General features: G+C 54.9%; 1 protein-coding gene across 13 annotated transcripts in view; it reads right to left on the bottom strand.

Moving 5' to 3' along the window:
* The window catches only part of LOC140895982 (uncharacterized), an 83,487-nt gene that overhangs the window by 23,304 nt on the left and 38,708 nt on the right, over positions 1-21,475 (bottom strand). The gene's annotated exons all lie outside the window — the stretch shown is intronic.

Below are 21,475 nucleotides of genomic sequence, written 5' to 3'. Positions count from 1 at the left end.
AGCCAGACACTTAGACTCTTCACGCTGGGAAAACCCTCCCTCTTTTCAATTGCACTGGTGACCGGGATCATCCTGTGAACTTGCTCCCACCATCATTTTCCAGGCATTCCCCTCCTGCCCATCCCCCAGGTGAACGTGCAGATGGCGTCTGTGGCACAAAAGCAGCTTTGTGCACATGGAAACCTCGCAGGGGATTGCCACATTTTGGGGGGCCATGAGTGTCTATTTTGCCTCTGATTTCCTGGTTTCTATGGGAAGCCACTAAACCAACACTCCCGCCCTGCCCCTCAGGGGCAGTCAATAGGTGGACCACGGACCACATCTGGACCCACCAGAAGCTTTTGAATGGATCGCAAAATCTTTCTATTTCCTTATTATTGTCGCTATTGTTATTGCGGTGTGAAAAATGTTTGGGGTCTGGCAGGGTCTGTGGAGAAGAGGGGGCGGGGCAGGGTCTGTGGGAGGCAGTCTCTCCGCATGGGGGCAGGGTCTGCAGGAGGCGGTCTCTCCCCATGGGGGGCGGGGTCTGTGGGGGAGTCTCATCAGGCGGGGGGGCAGGGCAGGGTCTGTGTGAGGCAGTCTCTCCCTGTGGGAGGGGCAGGGGGCGGGCTCTGTGGGGGAGTGGGGGCGGGGCAGGGTCTGTGGGAGGGAGTCTCTCCCTGTGGGAGGGGCAGGGGGCGGGGTCTGTGGGAGAGGGGGCATGGCAGGGTCTGTGTGAGGCGGTCTCTCCCTGTGGGAGGGGCAGGGGGCGGGCTCTGTGTGGGAGAGGGGGCGTGGCAGGGTCTGTGTGAGGCGGTCTCTCCCTGTGGGAGGGGTGGAAGGCGGGCTCTGTGTGGGAGAGTGGGGGCGGGGCAGGGTCTGCAGGAGGCGGTCTCTCCCCATGGGGGGCGGGGTCTGTGGGGGAGTCTCCTCAGGAGGGGGCGGGGCAGGGTCTGTGGGAGGCGGTCTCTCCCTGTGGGAGGGGCAGGGGGCGGGCTCTGTGGGGGAGTGGGGGCGGGGCAGGGTCTGTGGGAGGGAGTCTCTCCCTGTGGGAGGGGCAGGGGCGGGGTCTGTGGGAGAGGGGGCGTGGCAGGGTCTGTGTGAGGCAGTCTCTCCCTGTGGGAGGGGCAGGGGGCGGGGTCTGTGGGGGAATGGGGGCGGGGCAGGGTCTGTGTGAGGCAGTCTCTCCCTGTGGGAGGGGCAGGGGGCGGGGTCTGTGGGGGAATGGGGGCGGGGCAGGGTCTGTGGGAGGGAGTCTCTCCCTGTGGGAGGGGCAGGGGCGGGGTCTGTGGGAGAGGGGGCGGGGCAGGGTCTGTGGGAGGCGGTCTCGCCGTGTGGGAGGGGCAGGGGGCGGGCTCTGTGGGGGAGTCTCCTCGGGCGGGGGCGCGGGGCGGGGTCTGTGAGGGAGGCTCTCAGGCAGGTGAGTGGGAGGTGGGGGGAAGGGCCGCACTCACCGGTCCGCAACGGCTGCGCGCCGCGCGCCGCCAGGCCGAGCCCCGCCCTCCAGCCCGTTCGCCGCCTGACCCAGGCTTGACAAGCGGAGCGCCGAGCTGCTCGGCCCACCGGCCGACGTCTCTGGCTGCCGCCTGCAGCCCTGAAGGCTCTGTCTCAGCCCACGCTGCGCCCCCTAGTGGTGAACACGCCCGCTGCAGGGCGGGGGGCGCAGACACGAGGCCCCTGGGTGTCTCCCCCGCTCAGCTCCCACCTGCCCGGGGCGGGCTCTGCGGGGGGGGTTCATGGTTCAGGCGGAGGAAATGCAGCCAAAGGGCTTGGAGGGGGGCAGGATCGGGCTCCAGCGGGGCTTCCCCCCCCCGTGCGGGGGCGCAGACAATGGGCAAGGCAGGGGCGCCCCCTCAGTGGGGGAGCAACTTTAACCGGGATCCCTTTTATCCCGCCCCGCCCCCGCCCCCGCCCCGCACAGCATGCAACATACAAGTCTGCTGAGTACTTTGCAAAAGAAGGAGGACGTTTCCATGGCAGCTCCGCTCAGCGCTCCCAGGGGCGCCAGCCTCCAGGGATCAAGGTTCATCTTTAATTAAAGATCGTGTCGCATGATGGGCCCCCCAGGAATACCCCATCCCAAGCTGGCCGCCCTAGCAGAGGCAGAACCAGTGAAGGGACTGAGGGCAGACGTTTAGGGACTCACTACCGGCACGTTTCCCAGTGTGGACTTTTAAAGGGGTTTGGGTTCCCAGGTCGGCGTCCAGTTTTCAGCTGGAACTCCTGGTCAAAAAGTGACCCTGGCAGCTCCGGCCTTTAGTCGGCGACACAGCAGGGCTAAGCCAGGCTCTCTGCCTGCGTTGGGCATTACCCCTCCAGCTCCTACGTGCAGGGACAGCCAGGGGGCTCGGCCTGCTGCCCCTGCCCAAGTGTCGGTTCTGCAGCTCCCATTGGCTGGGAACAGTGGCCAATGGGTGGTGCCTGTTGACTGGGCACCGTGCAGAGTCACCTGGCCACACATCCGCCTGGGAGCTGGAGGAGTGACATGCGTCTGCTTCCGGGAGTTGCTTGAGGTAAGCACCTCTGGGAGCCTGCACCCCTCACCATCTCCCACGCCCCATCCCCCTGCCCCAGCCCCTAGCCCCCTCCCACACTTCGAACCCCTCAGCCCCAGCCCGGAGCCCCCTCTTCCACCCCAAATCCCTCATCCCCATACCCACACCAGAGTCCGCACTCCCAGCCGGAGCCTTCACCTCCTCCCGCAACTCAACCCCCTGTCCTGCCCAGCATGGTGCAAATGAGCGAGTGAGTTCAATCACTCTGGAAAGTCCTGCTCGGGGCGACTGGTCCCTGGAAAGATCTGCCATTGCAACCACATGCCATGTTTTCTCAAAAGCTCAAAATAGGAGAAGACAGGGACTACTTCTAGCCTCCATCAGCATCTATTATGAGCCTATGTAGTTTCTTAAAAACAGCTAGTGGCCTACCCAGCATCTCTGCTCTCACCCTACACATACCGTCTCAACACGCCAGAAATGTAATTATCCCATGACAGGTGGTTGCATCCTTGCCTCAGGTAAGAAAATTAGGGAGGAAGCCAATGTGTTAAAGGTCATGGCTTGTCTTAGTTTCTTTTCACCTAGGGACATAGGACTGGAAGGGACCTTCTGGGTGACAGAGTTCAGTCTGTGCCATCGCAAAGAACCCCATATATAATCTCGTTCGCAAACTTTTCACAATCCCTCCTTGAATAGGTTGTTTCCCCCAGCTCCCCCCCACCCCATCCGATTCCAGTCGGGAGGCTGTTCCAGAAACTCACTCCTTTGATGGTTAGAATTGAAACCTCCTCCTTATTTCCAGCTTCAGTGTATTTATTGCCAGTTTATACCCTATACCCCTAGAAGGAAAGACCTGCATTGCCATCTTATCTTCATCAGTTCCCTCTAGAACAAAACACTGAATGTTTGTGCTAAGCCAGAATTCTCATTTCTCCATGGTACAGGGAAGAATTGGACCAGCTTAGCTAGCTACAGGGGGACCCAGTGTATTTCTTTTCAACTGGAGGTAGAGGTAGAGTAGGATAGGAAAGATAAAGAAGAGTCAGTCACAGCAGATCACCTGCCTAGCCATGATCACCAGCCTGAGTTCTGGAGGCATTGTGGCAGAGACGGCAATTAAGAAGGGGAAGGAAGAGGTAGCGGCTGCTTGGGTTTTATTAGGGAGCATTTCCCATCCATGCACAAAGGGCAGCATGGCAGGCAGAACAGAGGTGTTTACGGGAGATGCTGCATCATAGGCTAAAATGCAGACGCATTACCCTGATCACACTTCAATCTCTGGCTGAGACAAAACACCATCCAATGTCCATTGATGTCCTTAGAAAGGGCAGCAGCCTCTAGACCGTGCCCTCAGTTATTGGAGAGTTGCGGGGGGGACACAGTCTAAGGGAAGTCCCTACAGACCAGACCCAGAAGAATGGGTAGATCTTCCCCTTGAAGGAGGTAGTGAAGGTGTGGATGGGGGCCATGGTGTCTGCATCATAGAAGCACACAACCCCACCTTCATAGTCCAAATACACTCGGATCATTCTGGGGCTCTGCGGCGGGTCCAGCGGGCTCCAATCTGCAGTGACTTCCCGGTACTGGCCCATGGAGAGCTGGATGGCCCAGGTTCCTTGCTCGGGACTGAAATTGAACCATCCCTTCCTGCTGGCGGACTCCTTAGTGACACCCAGAGCCCAGCCCCCTGTGTCGGCCACCTCCATGTCCCAATAATGCGTCCCTGATATGTAGCCATCAGAGCCCAGCACGCAGGAGTAAACGTCGAATCTCCCCGGGTCATTGGCCAGAGCCAGCCTTGTGTTTGTGGCTGTCACGCTTCTCCGGTCCTTGGAAAGGGTCAGACTGGGGTGAGCTGTGTCTGGGTCCAGAATGACATCCTCTGTGGAGAGAGACAACCCAGCAGGGGAGATCCTAGGCTTACAGATAGAAGCAGCAAAGCCTATTGCAGTAGCTCAAACAAGAGCTCATCCATTCCCCTTTCCCAGGCTCTGGAAACTAACTACAGCAGGGAGGGCCCTGGGCAGAGATTCTCATAGAACATAAAAACATTTACTATTAGGGCTGTTGATTACTCGCAGTTAACTAACGCGATTAACTAAAAAAAATTTTTTTTAAATCACATTTAAATTATTTGTGATTAATCACAGTTTTAATCGCACTGTTAAACAATAGAATACCAATTGAAATTTATTTAATATTTTGGATGTTCTTTTATCTACATTTTCAACTATATTGATTACAATTACAGCACAGAATACAAAGTGTACTGTGCTCACTTTATATTATTATTTATTACAAATATTTGCTCTGTAAAAATGATAAAAGAAATAGTATTTTCCAATTCACTTCATAAAAGTATGGTAGTGCAATCTCTGTATCATGAAAATGCAACTTATAAATGTAGGTTTTTCGTTACATAACTGCACTCCAAAAACAAAACAATGTACAACTTCAGCACCTATAAGTCATAGAATCATAGAATATCAGGGTTGGAAGGGACCTCAGGAGGTCATCTAGTCCAACCCCCTGCTCAAAAGCAGGACCCATACCCAATTAAATCATCCCAGCCAGGGCTTTGTCAAGCCTGACCTTAAAAACTTCTAAGGAAGGAGATTCCACCACCTCCCTAGGCAACACATTCCAGTGTTTCACCACCCTCCTAGTGAAAAAGTTTTTCCTAATATCCAACCTAAACCTCCCCCACTGCAACTTGAGACCACTATTCCTTGTCCTGTCCTCTTCTACCACTGAGAATAGTCTAGAACCATCCTCTCTGGAACCACCTCTCAGGTAGTTGAAAGCAGCTATCAAATCCCCCCTCATTCTTCTCTTCTGCAGACTAAACAATCCCAGTTCCCTCAGCCTCTCCTCATAACTCATGTGTTCCAGACCCCTAATCATTTTTGTTGCCCTTCGCTGGACTCTCTCCAATTTATCCACATCCTTCTTGTAGTGTGGGGCCCAAAACTGGACACAGTACTCCAGATGAGGCCTCACCAATGTCGAATAGAGGGGAACGATCACGTCCCTCGATCTGCTCGCTATGCCCCTACTTATACATCCCAAAATGCCATTGGCCTTCTTGGCAACAAGGGCACACTGCTGACTCATATCCAGCTTCTCGTCCACTGTCACCCCTAGGTCCTTTTCCACAGAACTGCTGCCTAGCCATTCGGCCCCTAGTCTGTAGCGGTGCACTGGATTCTTCCATCCTAAGTGCAGGACCCTGCACTTATCCTTATTGAACCTCATCAGATTTCTTTTGGCCCAATCCTCCAATTTGTCTAGGTCCTTCTGTATCCTATCCCTCCCCTCCAGCGTATCTACCACTCTTCCCAGTTTAGTATCATCCGCAAATTTGCTGAGAGTGCAATCCACACCATCCTCCAGATCATTTATAAAGTCCACTCAGTCCTCAGTTAATCGCTAAGACAAACAAGTTTATTTCCTGTGTCATGGGCACAAGGCAGCAGAGGGTGGGGTGGGGTGGGGAAGGGGTGGCTATACTGTGTCATGGGCTCAGGGTAGCAGAGGGTGGGGTGGGGAAGGGGTGGCTATACAGTGTCATGGGCACAGGGCAGCAGAGGGTGGGGTGGGGAAGGGGAAGGGGCGGCTATACTGTGTCATGGGCACAGGGCAGCAGAGGGTCGGGTGGGGAGGGGAAGGGGCGGCTATACTGTGTCATGGGCTCAGGGCAGCAGAGGGTCGGGTGGGGAAGGGGAAGAGGAAGGGGCAGCTATACTGTGTCATGGGCTCAGGGCAGCAGAGGGTCGGGTGGGGAGGGGAAGGGGCGGCTATACTGTGTCATGGGCTCAGGGCAGCAGAGGGTCGGGTGGGGAAGGGGAAGAGGAAGGGGCGGCTATACTGTGTCATGGGCTCAGGGCAGCAGAGGGTTGGGTGGGGTGGGGAAGGGGAAGGGGTGGCTATACAGTGTCATGGGCACAGGGCAGCAGAGGGTCGGGTGGGGAAGGGGTGGCTATACAGTATCATGGGCTCAGGGCAGCAGGGGGTGGGGTGGGGAAGGGGAAGGGGCGGCTATACTGTGTCATGGGCATAGGGCAGCAGAGGGTGGGGTGGGGAGGGGAAGGGGTGGCTATACTGTGTCATGGGCTCAGGGCAGCAGAGGGTTGGGTGGGGTGGGGAAGGGGAAGGGGTGGCTGTACAGTATCATGGGCACAGGGCAGCAGAGGGTGGGGTGGGGAAGGGGAAGGGGCGGCTATACTGTGTCATGGGCTCAGGGCAGCAGAGGGTTGGGTGGGGTGGGGAAGGGGAAGGGGTGGCTGTACTGTATCATGGGCACAGGGCAGCTATACTGTGTCATGGGCACAGGGCAGCAGAGGGTGGGGTGGGGAAGGGGAAGGGGTGGCTATACTGTGTCATGGGCACAGGGCAGCAGAGGGTCGGGTGGGGAAGGGGAAGGGGTGGCTATACAGTATCATGGGCACAGGGCAGCAGAGGGGGGTGGGGATTGTCCGTCTCCCTGCAGAGGATGGGAGAATGGGGTATCTCGATGGTGTGGCTAGCTGGTGCGTAGGGCCCCGTGACGTTGCACCGGGGCCTGCAGGGGTCTGTTTCTTTGATACCCTGGGAACCATGCAGTAGTTACCTTTTTCTCTGTAGACCTTCATCCTGAGGTAACCCCGCAAGGAATCGGAGCCCAGGAGGACAGCTAGGATGTGGGCAGCCAAAGGGGGATATGGGATCTGCAGTGACCAACCAGCCTCCGGCTCAGGAGCTAAAGCAGCTATCCGGAGTGGATCCTTGGAGGAGAATCTCTGCTGCTGTGGAACGAACCTGCCAGACATAACTTCCAGCTTCTGTGCCGCCATCCCACAGGGACTGTCCTTTCTATGGGACTTGTCGGTATACCTTTGAGCCACCCCACCCCCATTGCCAGACTATCCCACCTCCCTTAGCCAACATTAAATTATCCGCACAACCCCCCTATAAGGGCATGGGACCACTACACCCATTTTATGGAGGAAAAACTGACGCATAGACAGACTAACTGTGATCACACAGGAGACCTGACCCCAGCTCCCCCTGCTTTAATCTGCTTGACCCCACTCCCTTCCACAAACCAGGAATGGACCCCAGGAGTCCTGGCTCCCAGCCCCCCTGCTCTGACCCACTTGACCCCACTCCCCTTCCAGAGATAGACCCCAGGAGTCCTGGATCCCAGGCCCGCACTAGACCTCACTACTCCCCTTTCCAAACCAGGGATGGACCCCAGGAGTCCTGCTTCCGAGCCTAGTGTCCTATCCGCTGACCCACCCGGTCCACCCATACGAATTGCCCATTGTGAGGGACTCGCCTCATGCCTTCCTACCTGCTCAGGCCTAGCTGCTGCCTGACCCCTCCTGGCTCATACAGATCCTTTGGGGGCTGCTTATCCAATCCCCATGTGTTCCCAGCCCCTGAAGCGCCTGCCGAGATGAGGCTTGGTGCCCAGCCTTGCCCTCAGCAGTGCTGGGCAGTTGGAATTTGGTTCGGGGCTGGGGGCCAGGCAATCTCCCACCCTGCTGGGTTCAGTCCTCTTCCCTCCGAGAGGCTGCCAGCAGCCTGGAAAACAACTCAAAGTGTGACGCAACAAGGAGGGTAGACTTTTGTCCCAGTCACAGGTCACCTCTAATCACGCTCGGGACATGGCAACCCTGGGTGCAGGAGACAGCTAATCCCCTGCGCTGAGATAGCTGCGGCTTGTGCCTCTGCGCATGGAGGCAGCAGTAACAGACAGGACTCCTGGGTTCTCTCCCCGACCCTGGGAGAGGAGTGGGGGCTGGTGGTTAGAGCAGGGGGGCTGGGAGCCAGGACTCTTGGGTTCTCTCCCTGACTCTAGGAAGGGAGTGGGGGCTGGTGGTTAGAGCAGGGGGGCTGGGAGCCAGGACGCCTGGGTTCTCTCCCTGGCTCCATGGGTGGGCACGTATCTGAGGCACAGGGAGGCATTGCCTTCCCACACAGGGGCCGCAGCCAGGTCGGGGCGGGGGGGGCTGTCTGAGGGCACCCGGGTCACGTGCCACCCCCACCCCCCATACGCAGAGCTGCCCTGCTGTCTGGGGCTCCACAGACCCAGCAGCTGAACGAAGCCCCCTGGGTCCTAGAACCAGTCGCGCTGCCCCTCTGCGTGCTGGGAGCCTTCCTGTTTCCTGTGGGGCTGGGTAGAGGGGTGGGAGAAATGAGGGAAGGGTCGTGGGGGTGGGGGGTAGAGGCAGTGGGGAAGGAAGTGGGTGGAATAGGGTGGGGAGGGGAGTGGAGAAGAAAAGGGGAATCGCAGGGGGAAGTAGGAGCCCAGCATGAGGCGTCCCCTCAGCAGCCACTGGGCCTCCCCCGTTAAGCAGGCCCATTGAACCCTCTCCCGGACAAGCCCCAGCCCCCTGCACCTGGATCCCTCCGACGAGCCTCCCACCCCCAGATCCCCACCCCACTGAGCTCCAACAACCTGCACCTAGACCCCCACCACATCAAGCCCCACTTCCCCAGCACCCAGACCCCCCCACCAAGTCCCATCTCTCACAACCAGACCCCCCCACACCCCTGCTGAGCCCAACCACCATCACCTGGATCCCGCAGAATCCCATGGCCCCTGCACCCAGAACCCAGCAACGAGCCCCTGTGCATCCAGATCCCCCCACCAAGCTGCCCACACCCAGATTGCCCCACACAGAAACCTCTTGCCCCACACTTGGATCCCTCCACACTTGGATCCTGCTGGGCTGAGCCCGCCCTCACCTGGTGCGCCTGGGACAGGGCTCTGGGTTGTTTGTGGGGCAGGCCCAGCTCTTGCATGTGTCAGGGTCGGGTGCAGCCTCACTGCTGAGTCGCTGTACTGGAGGAGGTGGGGGCTTCAAGTTGATTGCCCACCTCAATGCAGCTGGTGGCCTGTGCTCCCCACTGCTAGAAATGTGAAAAGCTGGGGTTTTATTAATGCCCCTCCTCACCATGACAGACTTCCAGTGTGACGTTGGACCTGTCTTTTAAGGCTTGATCTCAAGGGTAGTCTTTCCATTGATTTAAAAAGGCAGCAGAAAGGGGACTTAATTAGCCTGTGCCTCAATTTCCCCATCTGAAAGACAGGGATAATAAGAACACAAGCCTGCCTCACAGGAGTTTGTGTAAATTCCTTGGTTTTGGATAGGTGCTTTGAGGTCCTCAAATGGAAAGTGCTTAGAAGTGCAATTTTTCAAAGTGTTTTTTACAATTCCCAAACCTTTATGTTTTGTTCATGCAGTAGGCCCTCCTCCTGGATCACAGGAGAATTTCAGTTTGAGACTTTATGGGACGTAGGGTGACCAGATATCCCAATTTTATAGGGACAGTTCTGATTTTGGGGTCTTTCTCTTATATAGGCTCTTATACCCCTGTCATAAATATAAAGGGAAGGGTAAACACCTTTAAAATCCCTCCTGGCCAGAGGAAAAACCCTTTCACCTGTAAAGAGTTAAGAAGCTAAAGGTAACCTCGCTGGCACCTGACCAAAATGACCAATGAGGAGACAAGATATTTTCAAAGCTGGAGGGGGAGAAACAAAGGCTCTCTCCGTCTGTGTGATGCTTTTGCCAGGAACAGAAAAGGAATGGAGTCTTAGAACTTAGTAAGTAATCTAGCTAGATACGCGTTAGATTCTGTTTTGTTTAAATGGCTGATAAAATAGTTGTGCTGAATGGAATGTAGAGTCCTGTTTTTGTGTCTTTTTGTAACTTAAGGTTTTGCCTGGAGGGATTCTCTATGTTTGGAATCTGATTACCCTGTAAGGTATTTACTATCCTGATTTTACAGCGGTGACTTTTTTACTTTTTTTCTTCAATTACAAGTCTTCTTTTAAGAACCCGATTGCTTTTTCATTGTTCTTAAGATCCAAGGGTTTGGGTCTGTGTTCACCTATGCAAATTGGTGAGGATTTTTATCAAGCCTTCCCCAGGAAAGGGGGTGTAGGGTTTGGGGAGGATTTTGGGGGGAAACATGTTTCCAAGCGGGCTCTTTCCCGGTTATATATCTGTTAGACGCTTGGTGGTGGCAGCGATAAAGTCCAAGGGCAAAAGGTAAAATAGTTTGTACCTTGGGGAAGTTTTAACCTAAGCTGGTAAAAATAAGCTTAGGGGGTTTCATGCAGGTCCCCACCTCTGTACCCTAGAGTTCAGAGTGGGGAAGGAACCTTGACAATCCCCCACCCCCTGTCCTGATTTTTCACCCTTGCTGTCTGGTCACTCTCATGGGATGACACCTCCTCCCACTGTGTGATGCTGGAGCAGCTGGCCGGAAGCGGGGAAGCAGGGCCTGGCCAGGCCTGCTCCCATCATAACTTTCAAAGTAGGAGGCGGGAGGGCTAGGCAAAGATGCAGGCAGGCCAGCCAGCCCAGTCAGTGTGCTGCTGGAAGGGCTGGATCACTTATGGCACCAGACACCCGATGCTGTCCTGTCCTCTGGGCCAGTGCCAGCTAAGTGGGACTGGGCGGCTGAGGCTGAGCAATAACTGGCCAGGAGCAATAAATGGCCAGGAGCAATGGATCCCCCTGGGCCAGAGCCCTTCAGAGCATTCCCACGGATAAGCAATGGGCTGGGGGCAATTAGGTGTTTTGTATTTGTTCAAATTCTGGAATGGGCAGGGGGAGCACGGGGGGGGGGGGGAGAGCTTGAGTGGGAGGAGCCTCGGGGGTGGGGGGAGAAGGGTGTGGAGGGAAGGAACGGGGCAGAGGGAGGAGGGACATGGTGGCAGGATAGGACTCAACTCTTTTCAGTGGATGGGAGATTGCATTTGCCTGGTGGCCAGCTCCTCATGAGAATGGGGTTGGGGATTTGGTTCCTTCACCCCTCGGGATATAGCGTCTGCTGGTCTGGTGCATAAAGCTGGCATCACCATGCTGCCTCCGTGGGACTTTTTGCCTCCTTGGTTCTGTGAGCTGAGCGGGTGTCGTTGTTAAAGTAGCAGCCAGCCTTTATTTTCCTGCCAGGAGCCATGTCTCTGGGCAGTTCTTATTCATTGCCTGAGGCACTTGCTGCTGGTGAACGTGTAAACACGGGAAGTGCTCCAGCTTAGTCTGTGTGAAGTGAAAATGAGGGGGCAGCTTTTGCCATCTGGTTCCAGCTATTTCTTCCTGTCAGGGGGCAAATGCCAGCTCAGGGTGAGGCCCGGCACCTTGTTTTACTGTGTGAAGAAAGGGCAGAGCTTTCTCAATTAGCTTTCACTGCTGCTTGCCATTATATGTTCCCCAGGATCAACGAGAAGGGGTTGGGGCACTTGCAGGCTGCCCGCATGTCCGCTATCCACATATAAAAAAAACCTATGACTGACATTTTTTATTCCCAAGATTAGTGCTTTTAATTAGGTACCTGCTGCATGTCTAGTCTTCGCACACACCATCTGCACAGAGTGGAGAATATGCTCCATTTTGTTTAGAAAGAAATTGCAGAAAAGTGGAGGGTTTTTTTTTCAAATATCATTTACTTGGGTTCAGGAATTTGGCTGGAAGGGGACAAGCACGCGGTGGTGGGGAGGGGGAGGGAACAGTGGGGAGGGGGTGGAGCCTCAGCGGAGCAAGGGGCATGGCCTGGGGCAGAGCAGGAGTGGAGTATGGGCGGGGGCAAAGGCAGAAGAGGCGGGCTGGGAATTACTGCCTCCTTCCCAAGTGGAAGCTTCACCCACTGCCCATGCCTGGTTCGGGGAGGGGAGGGGAGTAGAGTCTAGTGGATTAGAGCAAGGGGGGCTGGGAGCCAGGACTCCTGGGTTCTCTCCCCGGCTCTGGGAGGAGAGTGGGGTCTGGTTCGTTAGAGCAATGGGGGCTGGGTTTTGTTGACGGATGGAGCTCTCAGTGCTTATCTGGCTCCCATTACTGTCATGTCTGAACATCTCACACTTTGAGCATGATGAGTTCACCCTCACAGCCCCCTCTGAGGCAGGGAGCGATGGTTACCCCCCAAGTACAGGTAGCATGGAGGCTTCAGGTGACATGGGCAGTTTTTGGAAGAGAATCACTATGCTGCAAAATAGCCTCGTGGGGCCAGTGGAAGCTACGTTGTATAACCAGCCCAGTGACTCCAGTGAGGTTACTCCAGATTTCCACTGGCCTGAGGGAGTGGAGAATCCGGTCGGTATGTGTATTACTGTATTACCTTGAACCATCCAGGCACTTTGTCCATGGCAACAAATAGTATATTTTTACAGAGCAGAAAGTACTGGGCCAGACAATCAATTGGTGTAAACTGGCATTAATTCCAGTGAAGCAACACTGATTTACACCAGCTGGGATCTGGCCCCATTGACTCCAATGGAACCACGGTCCATTGACCCCAGCTGGGATCTGATCTCGGTCACCGTATGTCTGTGCAGCGCCTGGCGCGCCGGGGGCCTGATCTGGGTCACCGTGTGTCTGTGCAGCTTAACTACCCTAAAAATTTGAAGGGTTTTTCTGATAACTAACCTAGGGTTAGTTATTCTCCCTTGCTGTAGATTTAGCCCATTACTTCTTGTCCTGCATTCAGGGAACACGGAGAACAATCGATCACCGTCTGCTTTAGAACAGCCCTTAATATATCTGAAGACTGGTCCCCCCCCCAGTTCTTCTTTTCTCAGGACTAAACATGCCCAGTGTTTTTAACCTTTTCTCATAGGTCATGTTTTCTAGACCTTTAATCATTTTTGTTGCTCTTCTTTGGACTTTCTCCAATTTGTCCACATCTTTCCTGAAATGTGGCGCCCAGAACTGGACACAATACTCCAGCTGAGGACGTATCAGTTCTGAGTAGAGTGGAAAAATTCTTCTGTATTGCTTACGACACTCCTCCTAATATATCCCAGAATGATGTTTGCTTTTTTTGCAACAGCATTACACTCATTGACTCATATTTAGTTGTGATCCACTATGACCCCCTCAGATCCCTTTCCGCAGTACTCCTTCCTAGGCAGTCATTTCCCCTTTTTTAGGTGTGCAACTGATTGTATATGTAAGTATATTATGTCAACACTGTTGCCTTTATCAACCAAATTTGTTATCTCATCAAAAACAGATATCAAGTTAGTTTGACAGGATGTATTTTCTATAAACCCTTGTTGATTTGCATAATTACACCACCTCCCTTTAATTCTTTATTAATTGAGTCCTGTGTCCCCTTACTGAAATGGACTGGGGGTTTTTTGGTTTGCCCTCTTCTGGCACCAAAAGAATGGAGAAGGGGTGATGAGAAATCAAGACCCTAACACTGACAGTCCCCAGGGTGAAAGGGGGGAAGCCAATGCTCCAGGTCAACCTGGTTGACAAGGCAGGCAGGCCAATGAGGCAGTGAGGACCATGGGGTCCTGTCCTTCATGTGAGCTGGAGGTGGCTGAGCGGAGCGGGGCTGAGTTAAGGGGAGCAGCCATAGGCGCCGACTCCGTGGGTGATCTGGGGCTGGAGCACTCACAGGGAAAAATTAGTGAGTGCTCTGCACCCACCAGCAGCCAAGCTCCTGCCCCGCCTCCCCCCGCCCCACCTCCTCTCCACCTCCTCCCCTGAGGGCGCCGCGTCCCCGCTCCTCCGCCTACGTCCCAGCGCTTGTCACCGCCAAACAGCTGTAGCCAGCTCCGGGAGGGAGGGGGGAGGAGCGGGAATGCAGCGTGCTCAGGGGAGGAGGCGGGGAAGGGGTTGCAATGGGGCAGGGCAGGGTGGAGTCAGGGTGGGGGGCTGAGCGCCCAGGGGTGCAAGCAGAAGTCGGCGCCTATGGGAGCAGCAGCCCGAGAGAGCCAGACAAGCAGCCCAAGGAGCTGTGCTGGAGGCAGAGTGGAGCTGGGGCTGGGCCCCATCTCAGGCACTGCGAGACCCATCTGCACCCCTTTGAATTTTCCTGAGCGCGCACCACGGGCCATGCTCACTTTTGCAAATACCCGGTGGGTGGAATTTCAGACTGTGCCCGTTCTCCTGAGCTTAAAGCAACATGGCTCCTCTGAGCTGCAGCATTTCGGGGAAGCCCAGGCCCTAAGAGCAAAGTGCCCTGTTAAAACAAATACAAAAACTGAGCAGCACTGGGGACTGTGCAAGGGCTGGTTTGGGGACAGGCAATGCATTGCTGCTCAGGCAGAGAGAGGGGACAGAGAGGAGAGTGGGCAGCTCTGTGGGGCTTTCCAGCAGGGCCAGGCAGCTGAGACAATCTCCTTGTGAGTCTGCTGCAGCCTTGGTACTTTAGGAACTCTGAAGGAGGCCAGGGATCTAGGGCAAGGATTGCGCCCCCTGCCCTTCTTTGTCGCTGCAGTAGTTTACGCTCCCCAGCCCACTCTGAGCACCCGGCCAGCAGCCACCGCTCTCCGGCCGCCCAGCTCTGAAGCCAGAGCGCAGAGCGGCGGCTGCCAGGCGAGCACCCCGCCCTGAAGGCAGCGCGGCAGACAGCGGCAGTGCAGTAGTAAGGGTGACAATACCCTTCAATGCGATGCCTACTTCTCCACGGCTGCTGGAGACGACGCTGCCTTCACAGCTGGGCGCCCGGCCAGCAGCTGCTGCTCTGCAGGAGCTCAGCTCTGAACGGGCACAGTAAGGTTTGTTTCCTAAAGTTTTGCATGCCCCCCCCCCAGAATACATTCTGTGCCCCTCCAGGGGTCTCACCCCCCCAGTTTGAGAACCTCTGCCATAGAGGTTAACCAGAGCTCTCTCTATTAGCTACGTAACTAGATGGCTCCCAGATTCTGAGCATGCAGCTCGGAGCGTGTCCAGCTCCTGTGAGACAGCCCCACGGGCACTACACAGGGCTTGTTTTAGACAGGCCCACAGTACAGTACATCTCCCTTCCTGCATTCTCTAATTCCCCCCTCTCTCCCCAGTCAACATCATCTCAAACAGGCTATGGCCTTGACACCAGGCCTGAGGCCTCAGTAGACTCACAGCGCCCTGCTGGTGGTGTGGGTCACCCTTTCCCTCCGGGGTGTCTGGCCGTGGGAGTGGCCCAAATGTGAGATCGGGGGTGATGCAGGTGCCATGTCCAGCCAGGACAAACCGCTACCCAGTGATGGTCTGTGTCAATCTACTGCTGGGCCAATGAGAGGATGCATGGCCCAGTTTCAAGACTGGCATTGGAGACAGGCTGTGATGGGTCCCCTTGAAGAGAGGCTTTGCTGGGTACCATCAGAGGAAGGCTGTGGTCCTCTCAGGCACTGCAGGACCCAGCTGAGCTCCTTTGAAATCTCCACCCTGGGTTCATTTTTCTGGGCAATCGATTCGTGGCAGATGCAGTGGGTCACGTTTTCTTTTGGAAATACTCTGTGCCTGCAGCTTCAGATTGCGCCAGTGCTCCGGACTGTAAACCACCCCACTTCGGGGAATTTGAGCCTTTACAAAGCAAAGTGCAATGTGGATTGTTCAAATAAATACAAAAATAGAACAACAGGAGAGATTACACAAGGGCTGATTTTCTGGGCGGCAACGTCTGTGTTATCTGGGGCAGTGGATTATTTCTGCAGCTGCAATAAAACCAGTTCTTCTTTTGGGGGGCAGCTATTCCACCCCAGATCCCCAGCTGCCATAAACCGGCTTTGCTCCACTGGGGGCTCTGTGGGGAAGGGAGAAGGGGCTCAGGTCAGGCTCCACGTCAGGCTCCGGGGAGAAGGGAGAGGGGGCTCGGGCCAGGTTCCATGTGGGGCTCTGGGGGGAAGGGAGACGGGGGTTGGGCCAGGCTCCACGTCGGGCTCTGGGGAGAAGGGAGAGGGGGCTCAGGCCAGGTTCCATGTGGGGCTCTGGGGGAAGGAAGAAAGGGGTTGGGCCAGGCTCCATGTGGGGTTGGGAGGGGAAGGGAGAGGAGGGTTGGGCCAGGCTCCATGTGGGGTTGGGAGGGGAAGGGAGAGGGAGAGGGGCTCGGGCCAGGCTCCATGCAGGGCTCTGGGGGGAAGGGAGAGGGGGGTTGTGCCAGGCTCCACGTGGGGTTGGGAGAGGGGGGTTGGGCCAGGCTCCATGCGGGGCTCTGGGGGAAAGGGAGAGGGGGATTGGGCCAGGCTCCATGTGGGGCTCTGGGAGGAAGGGAGAGGGGGATTGGGCCAGGCTCCATGCGGGGCTCTGGGGGGAAGGGAGAGGGGGGTTGGGCCAGGATCCATGTGGGGTTGGGAGGGGAAGGGAGAGGGGGGTTGGGCCAGGCTCCATGCGGGGCTCTGGGGGGAAGGGAGAGGGGGGTTGGGCCAGGCTCCATGCGGGGCTCTGGGGGGAAGGGAGAGGGGGGTTGGGCCAGGATCCATGTGGGGTTGGGAGGGGAAGGGAGAGGGGGGTTGGGCCAGGCTCCATGCGGGGCTCTGGGGGGAAGGGAGAGGGGGGTTGGGCCAGGATCCATGTGGGGCTCTGGGAGGAAGGGAGAGGGGGATTGGGCCAGGATCCACATGGGGTTGGGAGGGGAAGGGAGAGGGGGGTTGGGCCAGGCTCCATGTGGGGTTGGGAGGGGAAGGGAGAGGGGGGTTGGGCCAGGCTCCATGCGGGGCTCTTGGGGGAAGGGAGAAGGGGGTTGGGCCAGGCTCCACATGGGGGATGGGAGGGGAAGGGAGAGGGGGATTGGGCCAGGCTCCACATGGGGTTGGGAGGGGAAGGGAGAGGGGGGTTGGGCCAGGCTCCATGTGGGGCTCTGGGAGGAAGGCTCCCCGGGTTGCCACGCAAAACAAGTCTGTGTACTTTTTCAGTTTTCAGTACTTTTTCAGGACAAACACTTCCTGTCCTCTTCACTTAAGGATTCAATATAAATGCCTTCATTAGTTAACTTTTGGACTGAAATCTTTGCTTCTTCCAGTACTTTTTCAATGGCTAGCTCTCGGATTGATCCAAACGTATCTTCTATTGCTGGACAAAGATCTACTACTGTTGTAGCAGATGCCTGGATGGCATTGTTTAATGACCCAAGTGGTTTCAACAGTAGACTTACAAGAGAGAAAATGGCAATAGTCTTCTCTGAACGTAGTCGCAAAAGTAATCCACCAGCCTCACTACTTAGATCCATCTCATCTTGGTAGATACTTTCCAAAGCCAGTCCGGCTGGAATAATTTTAAGACAACAGCCAAGGATCGCTCATGAGAAAGCCAGAGGGTTTTCCCAGGTTGGACTAATCTGAACTTCAGTCCCAGTGTATCTTCTATGTTTTCCAAGATATTCAGTCTTTTTGGACTCTTGCTGAAAAAAGTCTGTAATGAAGATATTAAATTTATAGCTTTTTAAATGTCTTTTGAAGAGTCTGCAGCTCGTATTAGCGCTAGTTGGAGTAGATGGCCTCTGCAGTGTGTATAGGAGAGACTAGGGTTACACTTTTCTCTGAGCAAAGCTTGTGCTCCACCATGTCTTCCAGAGGAGTTTGCAGCTCCATCAAATGCACAAGCAGCCATCTGTTTGGGGTCCAACTGACAAGCATTTAACTCTTCTAAGATGTGGGTTGTCACAGATGCCGCCGATGTGTCTTCTATAACGTGAACATCTAGAAATGCATCTACTGGCCTACCACTGACATCAAGATAACGTACACAATGACTTAATATTTTATGACCATTTGCATCGGTGCGTTCATCAGCCATGCATGCAAATTTTTTGAATGTGGGGAGAGAGTTCTTCACTTTTTCAACTGTTGAGTCTTTCACTGTTGCACCACGTGTCTAGCCAGTCAGCTGGTTTCTTGCAGAAAGACGGTGAGCATTTGCTGGTCTTGTTCAGAGCCAGTGTTCAACTTCAGGATGAACAAGTGTCAATTCACTTAACATTGGTCTCCAGTTTGTAGTTTTGTGGCATCTCTTGCTGAAATAGAAGGTAGGATGCCACAGCCATGTTTGGTCGCATGAACTGCGTTGTGTCTCCAGCATTCTTAACTGCCTCATGAACACTCACCGGTGTTGTCCTTGGTCAGCGGAGACTCGGGGTTCAGAGGTGCTTTCACATGAATTCATCTCCCAGGTGGGGGTCAAGAAGGCACCTTGCTCGTTCCTCCAGCTGCTCAGTGTTCGCTCTGGCCGCTGTTGTTCGTTGTGCCACCGTTCACTCCATCGCGCTGTAGCCCATGGCCCTGCGCCGTCACCTTCGGCTGCCACCTCCCCTGTGACCTCTGCCAGTGGGTCTCTGGAGGTTCCACCGGCTCTCAGTGATTTCAGCCGAGCTCTCAGTGCGGGAACCTCGCTGCGAGTGCAGACTGGGCCGTCTCTGCCACAGAAACCCTGTCCCACAGCCGGCCTACGTGCTTAGACCTGCTTATCAGTGATTTCAGCTGCAATGGTCACTGAACAGAACAAAAGACTCTCTATGGAGCCTAATCAGCTCTGTCTTTAATCAGTGGAGAGGGGCAGGTCAACTAGTACTTGTGACTCAGGCAGACCATCAAGCAAAACACCTGTCCCCACCCGCTCTCTCGATGCCCTCAGTCAGCACAGGCTAAGTGCACGTCTACTGCCCTTTACTCAGACAATAAGAACAACAACATTTCTTCCCCTACCCCCCTGTTCAAGGGATTTGTAACCCAACCCCAGCCAAAATCTATCACTTGGGCAACACAGCTCTGTTTGCTGGATACCTAGGTAGATAGGTGTGAATGTAAATACCAACTGGTCCTGAAGCCTTTCCCCCCAGCTCATCACTAGCTGTCAGGGAGAGCTCATTTAGACTTTGCTTACAAATCATCATTTGAAATTATTAGGTTGGCCAACATCACCGGCATGAATGCACTGACATTGTCATAAAAAACAACAGCTGTATAAGGAAGTTAGTTTGTGTTCATACTTTTCAAATCTATTATACTTTTTCAGATACATGTATTTTATCATACACTTTATATGCTTTTAAAGGGTGTATTAATGTTTTAATTTTCCAAACAATCACTAAATTGGCAACACTGCATGTAACTAGTTTACAAAACTGGGGGGGTGGGGGTGTTGTGGAAATTTTAGGGGGGTGTACACCCTCCCTAGAGGGGGTGTAGGGAAATCCCTACTCTGGGGGAAAGGGAGAGGGGGCTCGGGCCAGGCTCCACGTGGGGGTTGGGAGGGGAAGGGAGAGGGGGGTTGGGTCAGGATCCACGCAGGGAGAGAGTGTGGGGGGATATATTCATTCACTGTCTGGCTTGCCTGGGGGCCGGGTCTCGGGGGGGAGAGAAGGAGCAGGGCTGAGGGTCTGGGGGGCGAGGGGAAGGAGGAGCAAGGGGTGGGGCCAGAGTCCTGGCACTCCTGTGGGGCCCTTAAGTTGACCAGGGCTACTGGGCACAGGCCCCGTCAGACCATACCATAATCCGCCACAGATAAATGAAAACAATGAAGTTAACAGCCCATTAGTTTTCATGAAGTTGAAACACCAGCTACACTCATATATTTAACAATCACTTTGCTCTCTAATACACAAATGACTTGGCCTGGGGCTCTGGCATGAGCTGGCCCCTGGTCTGCCAGCGTAATAGGGTGGCAAAAGAGCCACATGAAAACTCCCCATGTGCACCCTACAAGTGTCATCTGACAGCCCAGACCCAGGGGAGGACATAAAACTGCTCGGAACCATGAACTGGAAACTGGACTGTAAGAATCTTGAAAGTGCCTAGTACGCCAGACACCACCAGGATGGGAAATTGTTGTTGGCATCGCTGGATGGCGTTTGTGGCCTTGAACTGCCCGTGGTCGCTGGTAAAAGTGACCTTGCTCAGTTGGTCTTGAAGGGGGAAGAGATGTGACAAAGATAGGAATAAGAAAAGGAGTACTTGTGGCACCTTAGAGACTAACCAATTTATTAGAGCATAAGCTTTCGTGAGCTACAGCTCACTTCCTCAGATGTGGAAGTGAGCTGTAGCTCACGAAAGCTTATGCTCTAATAAATTGGTTAGTCTCTAAGGTGCCACAAGTACTCCTTTTCTTTTTGCGAATACAGACTAACACGGCTGTTACTCTGAAAGATAGGAATGTTGGTCATATTCTCCAGGTTCCCGTGGACTTTGCACAGCTATACACTGAGTGTGAAGGGAAGGGACAAGGGGTGTGACACACGCACACCTCGTTGGTGAGCAGAGTTGTTAACATACAGAGTGCACACAAGGGATCGGGGGATCCGAGAGACAAAGGAATTCCCATTGGCCAGGATGTTCACACTTAGCAGCCAAGGACCAGGAGGAAGGAGATCCCCCCCACCTCTGTGCAGGGAAGCCCAGCAAAGATCTCTAACAGGAGGACAAAGGGCAAAGGTGTCAGGGAGGGGCTAAGTGCTGAGCTCATAGACACACAGAGCTCTGCATCTGGGACTGACAGACAAAGGCAGTGAGAGCAGAGATCTTTCCTACAGCAGCAGGGCCCAAGGGAGGCCTGGCTTAATCTTACCTGTGGCTTCTCTCTGCTGATCTCAGGGATTCCCCATGCTGGGTCCCGGCCCACTAAGAAACCCTGCTCTACTTGGAAAAGGCTGCCGGGTGTCCCTGCAAATGCTGGCTGAGGTGCACTGGTCCCTGCAGGGCGGGCAGGTCTCTGCCCAGAAGTCGGGCTTAGTTGGACTCGCTACGCAGAACTCGCAGTGTGAAGCTGGAGGGCTGGAGCCCAAAGGCTCAGTCTCAATCCAGGAGGCGGTGAGGCTGCATTACCTCTCCTGAAGGAAGCGTGGGACCCCTTCGGGGTCTGGCCCACTGAAGGGAATCCTCCAAGAGACTGTTTAAAAGCTGGGGGTAGCACCCATCCTGTGGATCCATGACACCCCGCCTCCAAGGAACCCCTCTTCCACCATGGCACTGCTCTAATCCCATCTCAGACGTCTCCCATTGCTTAAAACTCTTTGTGATTTGCCTGCCCACAGCGAGCAAGGCTGGTCCCACAATCCATTTCCATCCTTGAAAAACATCTCTCCAGCTGCATTCTGGGCAGGCAGAGAGAGCCCAGCATCCCTGGGTGCATGTTAATGCTGGCTCCAAAAACTGGCATGCTCAGATTTCACCTTGATTTGAGAACAGATGAGACAGGCCTGGGAGAGGCTGAGTCACTGTGTTTACTTGTTTCAGAGTAACAGCCGTGTTAGTCTGTCTTTGCAAAAAGAAAAGGAGTACTTGTGGCACCTTAGAGACTAACCAA

This window comes from Lepidochelys kempii, chromosome 11 (genome assembly GCF_965140265.1).
Source record: "Lepidochelys kempii isolate rLepKem1 chromosome 11, rLepKem1.hap2, whole genome shotgun sequence".
Classification (NCBI taxonomy): domain Eukaryota; kingdom Metazoa; phylum Chordata; order Testudines; family Cheloniidae; genus Lepidochelys; species Lepidochelys kempii.
Note: the sequence above shows the minus strand (reverse complement) of the source record. Positions and strands in the feature narration are given on the sequence as shown.